Raw genomic sequence first — 10,664 nt, 5'->3', positions numbered from 1 at the left:
CACACACACACACACACACACACACACACACACACACACACACACATACATACACAATCTAAACTGTTCTAGAATCTCTGATGCACCTGTCCCTGATCTAGAGTTAGTGTCAGAAACAACATGATTACATGAATGATTCAAAAATGTTCCTCAGATGTGGACCCCATCCCATCCTGGAGCTGCTGTTTCAGGATCATACAGTTTGGTTGCTCTGGAGAAGTACCAGGATGTCGGTTACGTCAAGGGACAGGATTCAATCTAGTTTACCCTAGTGATCTGTCTGGACCCGATAAACAGCTGTCTCTTTCAATCCTTTTCTCTTTCTCACACATGCGCACACTCACTACCACTACAACTGCTATTTATTAGTGTATTGTATTGCTCACTGTATCTTAGTTGTCTTGTTTACACTTATGTCTGTTATACTTGTCTGTTGTGTTAGTATTACATTATTTTCATTATGTCATGATATTTGCACTATTGAGAAGAATGTGCATATGGTCAATAAACTTTGACTCAATTTGACAATGTTTTATGACTATGTTCTTATTATACCCCCCCCCCATAAAAGGTTCACATACAGCAACTACAACAAAATGAAAAAATAAAATACTAAGTACTAAATAACTATTATATTATATTATCTGCATGTGTCACAGGCTGAACTTGAACTGTTTTGTTTTTGTGTGACTTAGTTTACTATGAATTATATGTTTTGTGTAGCAGTGTGTGTACATTGCTATCGTGTATATTGTATTCCATCCCCCCAGATAAAGAGCAATAAGGAAGCATTATTTAGGTTAGGCATTAACCTCACCAGACTTTACACCCATTAACAACACAAGAGAAGCAACCTGCCAGGAACTAGTCAAACTACAACACCTGTGTAGATGGTAAAGGTAAGATCACACGTTTAGCCTTTGATTCACTGGACAATGTTATTGAGTAGATAAAGGATTGGAACACGCATGTATACACAGGGGTGTTATGTGTTCACACTTTGATAGTTGGTAGTTTCATCAACCTGTCTTTGTCCAGGATCTTGTCAGGTTCGGGTTCACAAGAGGGAGCAAACATGAACGACAACTCTGATGACGAGGATGGTAACGAGATCTCCTTCTCTGTCAAGGTGAGGGTGGATACAGCACAGAGAGGGTTCATTCACACCTATGATTATTACACTAGATAGAATCATGTTTTTGCGATAAGCTGGGATCTGTAATTGGTTGAATTGTGTTTTTTTTATTATTATTTTTTATATATAGACGCAGGAGAACAGAGAAACAGTACAAGGGGGGCAGTAGAAGTCATAGGGGACACAGTAAAGGGGAAAAGTGGGTGTCTCAGGAGACGCAGTGCTGGGGGGTAGTAGATGTCTCAGGAGGAGCAGTTAAGGTGTAACCTGAAGAGATGGGTCTTCAGTCTCCGACGGAAGATGGGTAGTGAAGAGACATGATCGGGCAGTGCAATGGTGTAGAGGTGCTGGGGCCAGTCGGCCAGCAGAGGTGGAGGAGCGGAGGGAACGGGCTGAAGTTTGGGGGGTGACCATTGCCTGCAGGTAGGCAGGGGCTGTTCCCTTTAGCTGCCTGGTAGCACTCTGTCTGTGTTCTCTTGTCCTCTGTAGTGTCTGTGCCTCTGTCTGTAGTTCTTAGGGCATGTCTGTGGTCTCCGTGTCTGTGTCTCTGTCTGTAGTTTCTGGGCCGTGTGGAAGTGGTCCGTCCTGAGGGGATGCAGGTCCTGAAGGAAGCTGCCCAGACCCTGAAGGTTCATTTTTCTTTATACTACCTCAATGGTTCATAGCATATCATCCTGTAACCAGACAAACCATTATAGATCAAGGGAGGCTGGTGGATGTAGAAATCGGAGGATGAGCTCATTGTAACGCATGGAATGGAATAAGCAAGGGTATCAACATGTGTGTTTATTCCATTCCATGCATTACAATGAACCCTTCCTCCGATTTCTACCTCCACTAGCCTCCCTTTGTGGATACATGAAACTTGCAAGACATATAATATAACAGTTTTCTTAATATCAGATCAGATTGCATTGACCATGTCAGTTCAGTGGTTGCCTAACTAATGCAGTCCCTCCGTCTTGGCCACCCTCAGATGCCTGATAAGGATTCAACGGAGAAGCTTCCGAAGAAGAGCAAGGTGTCTCTGTTTCTGTCCATGAGTGGGATCGACGTCCTGGAGCACAAGACCAAGGTGAGAGGATGTGAGAGGGTGATAGGGTGATGGAGAAATGGGGTGATGGGATGAGAAGGTGAGGGGGGGAAAGGGTGAGGGTTGAAGAGGGAGGGGAGAGGGGGTGAGGCGATGAAATGGTGATGGGATGAGAGGATAAGGGGGTGAGAGGGTGAGGAGTGAGAGAGTTCATGCTGTACACATCCTCTTCTATATCCTCTATTTCCTTCCTAGTCACAACCTGACCATGCTGTCAGAACTGAAGCTTTTTTACCCTTCTCTCCTCCCCTAGTTTATGCTCTACACCTGCCCCCTCCCCTCCGTATCCTTCTGTGCCGTTCTCCCGGCCTCACCCAAAGTCTTCGGCTTTGTGGCCAAACACCCGGCAGCCAACATGAACCACTGCTACCTGTTCCAAAGCAAGACGTTTGTGAGTAGACCTCCTGATGTCAGTGAAATCCAGTAAAATCACCCTATTTTCTTGTGAACAATGCGTATTAATAGTGTATCAATGTTATTTGTTTAAGATTGTCCTTGTGATAACAAAAAAACTGCCAGTGCAATCACAAGTTATTTTCACCCCAAAATCAAAACTGTCAAGTTATTATTCTACCTCAAACACAGTCTAATATGAATATGAGTCCATGTTTGTGGTAGAAACAGCTTTAGGTCTACTGTATGCCTCAGGCACCAAATAAAATAGCCTAGTAAAATAAAAGCTCTCCTCAGTCACACCTGCTGGTGTCCATCATCGGCGACGCCTTCCGAGCCTCGCAGAAGGAGGAGACTGTCAGAGGGGGGCGGGACCTAGTCGTGGAGGCTCTCAGACACAAGGTAGGCTAGTCTGAAGATGCTAGGATGGTTTGTAGAGAGAGAGAGAGAGACATTTTAAGAGGGAACGAGAACGCCAGAGTGAAAATCATCACATTCCTTTGTTGATCCTCACCTGGAGAGTAAACTGATCACAGCTCTGTAACTGTCAAAAATACTGTATACGGTTTGTTGTTGTCATTGTGACCTGTTTACCTTACGCTGTCCCATGACCTCCATGATGTGTTCTATGTTCTATTGTATTTGTACTATATTGTTCTGTACGTTGTTCTGTGTCTTGTAGAATAAAGTCCTGCAGCGGGAGAATGCTGAGCTGAGGCAGAGTCTCTCTGCACGATCAGGAAACGTAGGTCACATGCACGCATCTAACCCCCTCTCAACCCCCTATACACCCCCCCCCCACACACACACACACCTTTAATTGTGTTGTAAATGCTGTCTTTGCCAACTCTCTTCTCTGTGCATTGTATCACATAGGGGACAGACAGGGCAGCTATTACTACTGACAGAAATCCAATTGGCCTAACAGAAGCACATGGTATGTGCTTCCTCAAACACTCGCTTAGACACACCAGGGCATTACAATGAGCCCGTCCTCCGATTTCTACCTCCACCAGCCTCCACTGAAACGTACCCACGTAGCACTCCCGCTGAGTCTTGCAGAACAATAAATAAAACATCTAGACGTTTTTTCTGTATGTTGTTGATCACAGTATCCATGTCATATCCTTCAAAGTCTCCCCTGTTTCATATCCTTCACAGTAAGAGTCTCTGAGGACGACAGGGCCCCTCTCCTGAGAAACATATGAAGAATGCCAGAGAGAAGTCTGTCTGTCTGTCTGTTTGTCTAATTGACTAACTGACTCTGTCGGTATATCTGTTGGTATAACTGATTGACTGTCCATCTGTCTGTCTGACTGACTGGGGAGGAAAGGAGAGAAATGCCCCATGATGCATCACTGCTGAGGATGACTATACTTTGTAACTATGTTGAAATAAAAACATGATGAGCTATAGCTGAAGGTTATACATGTTGAGTCATTGAATCAAATCAAATCAAACACATTTTATTGGTCATATGCACATATGATAAAGGTTGAAACTGTACAATATAAGACTTACTTTTCTAGGCTAGAAAAGGCTAACAGTGCAGTGAAATATCACAGAAGTAAATAGACTATAAGGTAAGTAAATATAAGTAAATACAAATAATAATAATAATAATAATAATAATAATAATATTATCTAATGATAAATAATAAATAATAATGAATAATAATAAATTATCTAATGATCTATCATATATATATATACACCCCAAAAAATATTACAAAAAGGATAGATTACTTTTCCTGCTATGACTGGTGGATAGATGATTCACTTGCTGAAATACTCAAATGTATTTATTGTAAGTCGCTTTGGATAAAGGCGCCTGCTAAACGGCAAAAATGTAAATGTAAATGTCCTGAATGAACTACTATATACATCCACGTGGTGGTGGTGTGGAGATTGGAACACAACTACGCAGAGTGGTGACACAACACAAAGTGCTGGAACTTGCTTGTTACTTACTTGTTTACAAAAGTGTGTCAAGAGGGCTTGCCACTCAGATAGAGTGGTGATGAAGCTTCATCATCGATTAGCTTCAGCAGCTAAAATACCTCTCCCTGAGCAACAATACTAACACTGACCTAATGATAACATGCTTCCACTGTCTTCTACCGATACACATTCACACCATACATTCAATACAAAAATAGAGCATAAGAAACTCTCTCTACTCAGTGGTAATGTTGAAAAGCTGTACCTTGGTGCAGCCATAGTCTATACAGCAGTAGAGGTAGAAATTGGAGGACAGGCTTCTTGTAATGCACGGAATGGTATCAACCTGTACAGTATTACAGTCAGTTTTACAACAAAAGGAAACATTTTGTGTATTCCATTCGATGCATTACAATGAGCTCATCCTCTGATTTCTGCTTCCACCAGCGTCCCCTGCATTACATCATACATCTTTAGTTTGACTCATAAATATGATTGCCAAAGAGCAATGGAAACCTGTATCACTCACATTTCAGTCCCCACCAGCCTCCCCTGAGCTGAATAGAGTTATAACACGGTTCTGGTGATCAGGGTAAAAAGCTAAGGACATAACAGACATCATCATGGCAAGTTGCAGAAAGATAAAGTCTCTACGATACTGAACAAGTTGTTTCAGTCTTTCAGTTGACTATTGTCGAGGCATAATATGGCATTATCATAAAACTTTGTCAAAAACGAATCGCTCTTAGTCTTCAGTGGTATTCACATGAAAAGCACAAGAATGGCATTGCGCCAGGCGTGCCGTTGTTTCTCAAGGGAGGATGTGACTGCGCTTCATAATCAGCAGTTTCCTCAGTGGTGTTGTGGGGCGCGAAGCTTTGCGTTGAGCCCAGCACATGGGCTTATCATGTGTTTGCGCCTTCACCATGGCAATGTGATGACTCACAGAAGAGGACATTTTCTCTGTCATATATATCCATCACCAGAGGGCTCTATAGTCCCAACGGAAGGCAGGAGGGGCATCTTCTCCAGTACCCTGCCTGGATGACTAGGATCCAGGCCTGGCCCCGGGCCCAGCCCCATCCCAGGGAGGGTGAAGGGAGGCTGGGAGAAACAAGCCAGCCGGAAGGGTAAGGGACTGGAGCAGGAAAAGGCATTTGAATCAAAACCCCCGAGCATGGCAGTAGACCTGCCTGAATCCTCCAGGCTCTCCTGATCCTCTCCCCTGCTGCCCATGCCTAAATCTGGGCTCTGGAGAGACTGCCGCTGGGCCTGGAGCTTCTCCACGTGCTCATAAGAGTGGTCCCCCCTCCCCTCTTCTCTCCCTATCCTCCTTTCTCCTTCTCTGCTATGCTCATCCACAGGCCCCAGCCCCATCCCAGGGAGGGTGATGGGAGGCTGGGGGAAACAGGCCAGCGGGAAAGGTAGGGCACTGGAGCTGGAAAAGGCATTCGGGTCAAAACCCACGAGCATGGCAGAAGGCACGCCTGAATCCTCCAAGCTCTCCTGGCTTTCCTGATCCTCTCTCCCACTGGCCATGCCTGAATCTGGGCTCTGGAGAGCCTGCCGCTGGGCCTGGAGCTTCTTTGCGCGCTCATGGGAGGGGTTCATCCCCTCCTCTCTCCCTCTCCCCCTTTCTCCCTCTCCACTGTGCTCACACACAGGTCCGTAGGGGGAGTCAATAGAACATGCCTCTAGTGGAGGAAGAGGAGGAGTAGGGTGCAGGGAGGGGGAGTAGCTCCCGTTGGAAAAGCAGGAGGAGGATGACTGGTCACTGCTGTCCCACCGCCTCTTCTTCTCTACTCCCTCCGGCCTGCGGGGGGCCATGTTGTCCACGCTGTCTGTGATCTCCACAGGGGAGAAGGCCACAGGCTGCAGGACTGAGGTGATTGTTTCACAGGTGTAGAGGGGACCCAGCCAATCCTAGAGGGGCATGTATAAGACGATGACACAGTAGATGACAAGGTTGGGGTGAATTCTAATCCTGTGTCCTGTTTTCTATGAGGATTGTAAATTCATGAATTGAATTTCAATTGACTATGTACACTACGTAACATTTCAAATAGGCTTTTTTCTACTAGATTTTAGACCAACACTTCGAACCTAACCATATTATAATAACTAAAGAACATCTTCATGTGGGGTCCCCTGATTTCAAATCGGGGCCCCCTGAAAAAATAATCTAACTAACCTCTATGATTTTATAAAAATAAAACAAAACACAAACATTGTCTGTGTATTGCACCTGTATTGAAGTGTTTTGGGGTTCATAACCATTTAGAGCATCAAATTATTGATGGGGTTGTGAGGCAAAAAGTCTCTAGACGGACTCCAGAACAGACCTTGAAGTTGCCTCCGTAATCAGAGTCCAAGCCTTCGAAGAACTTGGCGGGGTTTGGAATGTGAGGCCTAATCTTCTTCTCCATGTAGATCCTGACCAGAGACAGAGAGGGAAGGATGAGACTAACATCACTGTCAGAGGAGAAAAGAACAGAAGAGAGGAGAGAAAGAGGGTCTGTATTCAGACGGACATGGACTATAGAGGGAGATGGAGGAGAAGAGAAGAGAAGAGAAGAGAAGAGAAGAGAAGAGAAGAGAAGAGAAGAGTGGACTAATGGACTATAGAGGGAGATGGAGGAGAAGAGTGGACTAATGGACTATAGAGGGAGATGGAGGAGAAGAGAAGAGAAGAGAAGAGAAGAGAAGAGAAGAGAAGAGAAGAGAAGAGAAGAGAAGAGAAGAGAAGAGAAGAGAAGAGAAGAGAAGAGAAGAGAAGAGAAGAGAAGAGAGGACTAATGGACTATAGAGGGAGACAGATGAGGTGGCACCACAGTAGGAGGAAGGCGGACACAGGGATCGATGCTGCATTCAAGTAATCCTCAGAAAGAACTCAGAAATGTCTGAGTCAACAACTCTTGTACCTTTGAGATCTCTGAGCTTGGAGCTAGTATCTCAGAACTAGCCAATAGGGAGCTCTACGCTATCCCTTGGTGGGAAGCTCTCAGTTTCAGCACCTGATTGCACTATGAACCCCAGATTGTAGGAGGGGGGTGGGGTATAATATATAATATCAACAATGTATTTGGAATATGTGGCATCCATAAATGGTGATCACTAGACCAGACTCCAACACAGAGGAACATTTTAAGGTATCTCACACACAACACACACATGTGCACGTGCACAAACACACACCCCTCACCAGATTGTTGGAGGCGTCTTGTGAAGGACAGAGAGGAAACAGACCAGGAACACCACAGCGGAGCCTCCTAGGACCATGAAGAGAACGCCAAGCTCTGGCCCGTGTGACTCTGAGCACCAGAGGAGAGGAGCACAGTGGAACACAACTCAACACACTGCACAGAGGGTTAAGGGCGAGGTTGGCGCTTGTGGTATAATGTAAACACTTACATAGACTTACTGCATACTAACACTAGAGGGCGCCCTCACCTAAATTAACTATGATAATGGTATCTGTCTGCCTTGCTCATACTGTGTAGCTCTGGAAAGAGAAGAAGTATTTTGTCTTCTTTTATCTCCACACTCCAACAGTTTGGATTTGACCTTCAGTATTGAAGGTTAAAGTAGAGATTCTCAGCTTTAATTCAATGTCTTATTTTTTTCTGATTGGTTTCAACATTTAGAAATGACAACCCATTTTATGCATAGGCCCCCTATTTGAGAGAACCAAAACGTATAATAAGTACAGTAATATTTTGTTTCAAAATCCTTTGCATGCAATATTTGCCTGAAGGCTGCGGCCCCTTGACCCCACTAGACACATACTCCCCTGTATCCCCTGTATCCCACTACTTATGACAATAAACTCTGTACATGAACTTGAACACACGGTCAGTGGTAACTGGCAGGGGTACCAGTACGGCCTGGAGGGTATGACCTAGTGGTACCGTACACTCAGCTGGTTACTAGCACATCCTCAGAACATATGCCACTTCGTTCGTAACTCTGTACATGCGATTCACTCTGACTAAATGTGCCATCCTAAGAGTGAAAGTGGAAGAAGACATTCTTTCCTGACTAACAAGGAAACAGATGTCTATGTATAGACAACACATAGATAGCTAGATGTGAGACTGAACATGAGCGTGCACTGTATCGTTACCTAGTGGCAATGGCTTGGTCCCTACGGTGTCTATCCAGGATGCAGTGGGGCTCCAGTCGCTCCATGTTGTTTTATATTTGGAATTCATAACCCGAACCTGAGCCTGGTACCACTGTCCCCTCGTGAGATTGTCTAGGGGAAGGTCCACAGACTTCTTCTGGTTTTCTGAATGAGCCTGAGGAAAGATAGATTATATGTATATATAGATAGGTCTTTCTACACACACACACACACACACACACACACACACACACACACACACACACACACACACACATACACAGACACATGCAGACAGACAGACAGACAGACAGACAGACAGACAGACACACTGTCTCTCTCTCTGACTCTCTCTCGCTTTTCCTACCACCCTCTCTCTTCCTACCACCCTCTCTCCCCTCTCCCTCCCTCCATCCTTGTCTTTCACCTTCCAGGGCTGTCCCTCCTGTCTCCATTGCAGCTGGAAGGTGGGACTATAAGCTTTGAAGTATGTTGACATATGAGACCCGGGGGACCAGGATATGGTGTTGTTAATGATGACAGGCTCTCCTGGAGGGTTCATCTTTACTGCAAAACAAACATCACACAACACAGTTAGTGATGGTAGCAGTGATAGTAGTAGTAGTAGTAGCAGTAGTAGTAGTAGTAGTAGTAGTAGTAGTAGTAGTAGTAGTAGTAGTAGTAACAGCAGTATATTAGTCTAAAGTAGTAGTAGTAGTAGTAGTAGTAGTAGTAGTAGTAGTAGTAGTAGTAGTAGTAGTAGTAGTAGTAGTAGTAACAGCAGTATATTAGTCTAAAGTAGTAGTAGTAGTAGTAGTAGTAGTAGTAGTAGTAGTAGTAGTAGTAGTAGTAGTAGTAGTAGTAACAGCAGTATATTAGTCTAAAGTAGTAGTAGTAGTAGTAGTAGCAGTAGTAGTAGAAGTAGTAGCAGCAGTAGTAGTAGTAGAAGTAGTAGCAGCAGTAGTAGTAGTAGTAGTAGTAGTAGTAGTAGTAGTAGTAGTAGTAGTAGTAGTAGTAGTAGTAGTAGTAGTAGTAGTAGTAGTAGTAGTAGTAGTAGTAGTAGTAGTAGTAGTAGTAGTAGTAGTAGTAGTAGTAGCAGAAGCAGTAGTGGCCACAAAATTACAGCAAAATACACTCACTGTTTTCTAAGGGTTTAAAGATCGTGTTGATACAGTTCTTTGAATGCCCAAAACAAACTTCACAAGGGAGGGGAGGTCCGAAAGCCTGTTAAAGATTGTTAATTAACTTATTTGACTACTTTATTGACTAATTTAGTTTGCTCATATATAAAAAACGACTTCATAATTACCATGCAGTTTAACTTGTAGACCAGGTGGCAGGTGCTCTCAGCTGTGCTGGAGCCATCAGACGCCATCAGATCACAGGATCTAGGCAGGTTTACATGAATTAGATTTGATTTGATTGGATTATGTTTACATTAATTTATGTCATCATCTATGCCAATATATGCCATCATGCTGCTTCAGTTGAAAACAGACGTTACATAGAGTAGCCCTGGGGGGTATTTCATCAACGTCGCTAACTAAGTCAGCATTTAATTGAAAAAGCCTGGTTACTCTTAACGTCATTTGTGACTTAAGGACTCAAGCTATTCCATTAACACAATTTAGCCATGTCTCGTCAACGCTAATTCTGGCCATTGAGTGAATAATCACTTTAAATCCCCATTGATCAGTGATTAAACATAAACAAAGTCTTTACCTATTCTTCTTGTATTTGTGTTCGCAGCTGAGAGTGTGTGGTGTGTCGGCTCCGCTGTACAGGTATGTCTCGTTGTTCATACATGTTGTGCTCAATGTGCATGTGATGGTCTCACAGAAGTCTGTGTGGCATTTAACACACTTCAGACCTGAGGAGGAGAAATTCAGTAGATAGAGCTTATCAGTTCTTTACGGTAACAACATTTCTAACAGGTGGAGAAATTCAGTAGATAGAGCTTATCAGTTCTTTACGGTAAC

Source organism: Nansenia antarctica (assembly GCF_963989245.1).
Source record: "Nansenia antarctica genome assembly, chromosome: 6".
In the NCBI taxonomy this organism is placed as follows: domain Eukaryota; kingdom Metazoa; phylum Chordata; class Actinopteri; order Argentiniformes; family Microstomatidae; genus Nansenia; species Nansenia antarctica.
The sequence above is the reverse complement of the archived record's forward strand: the minus strand, read 5'-3'. Positions refer to the sequence as shown.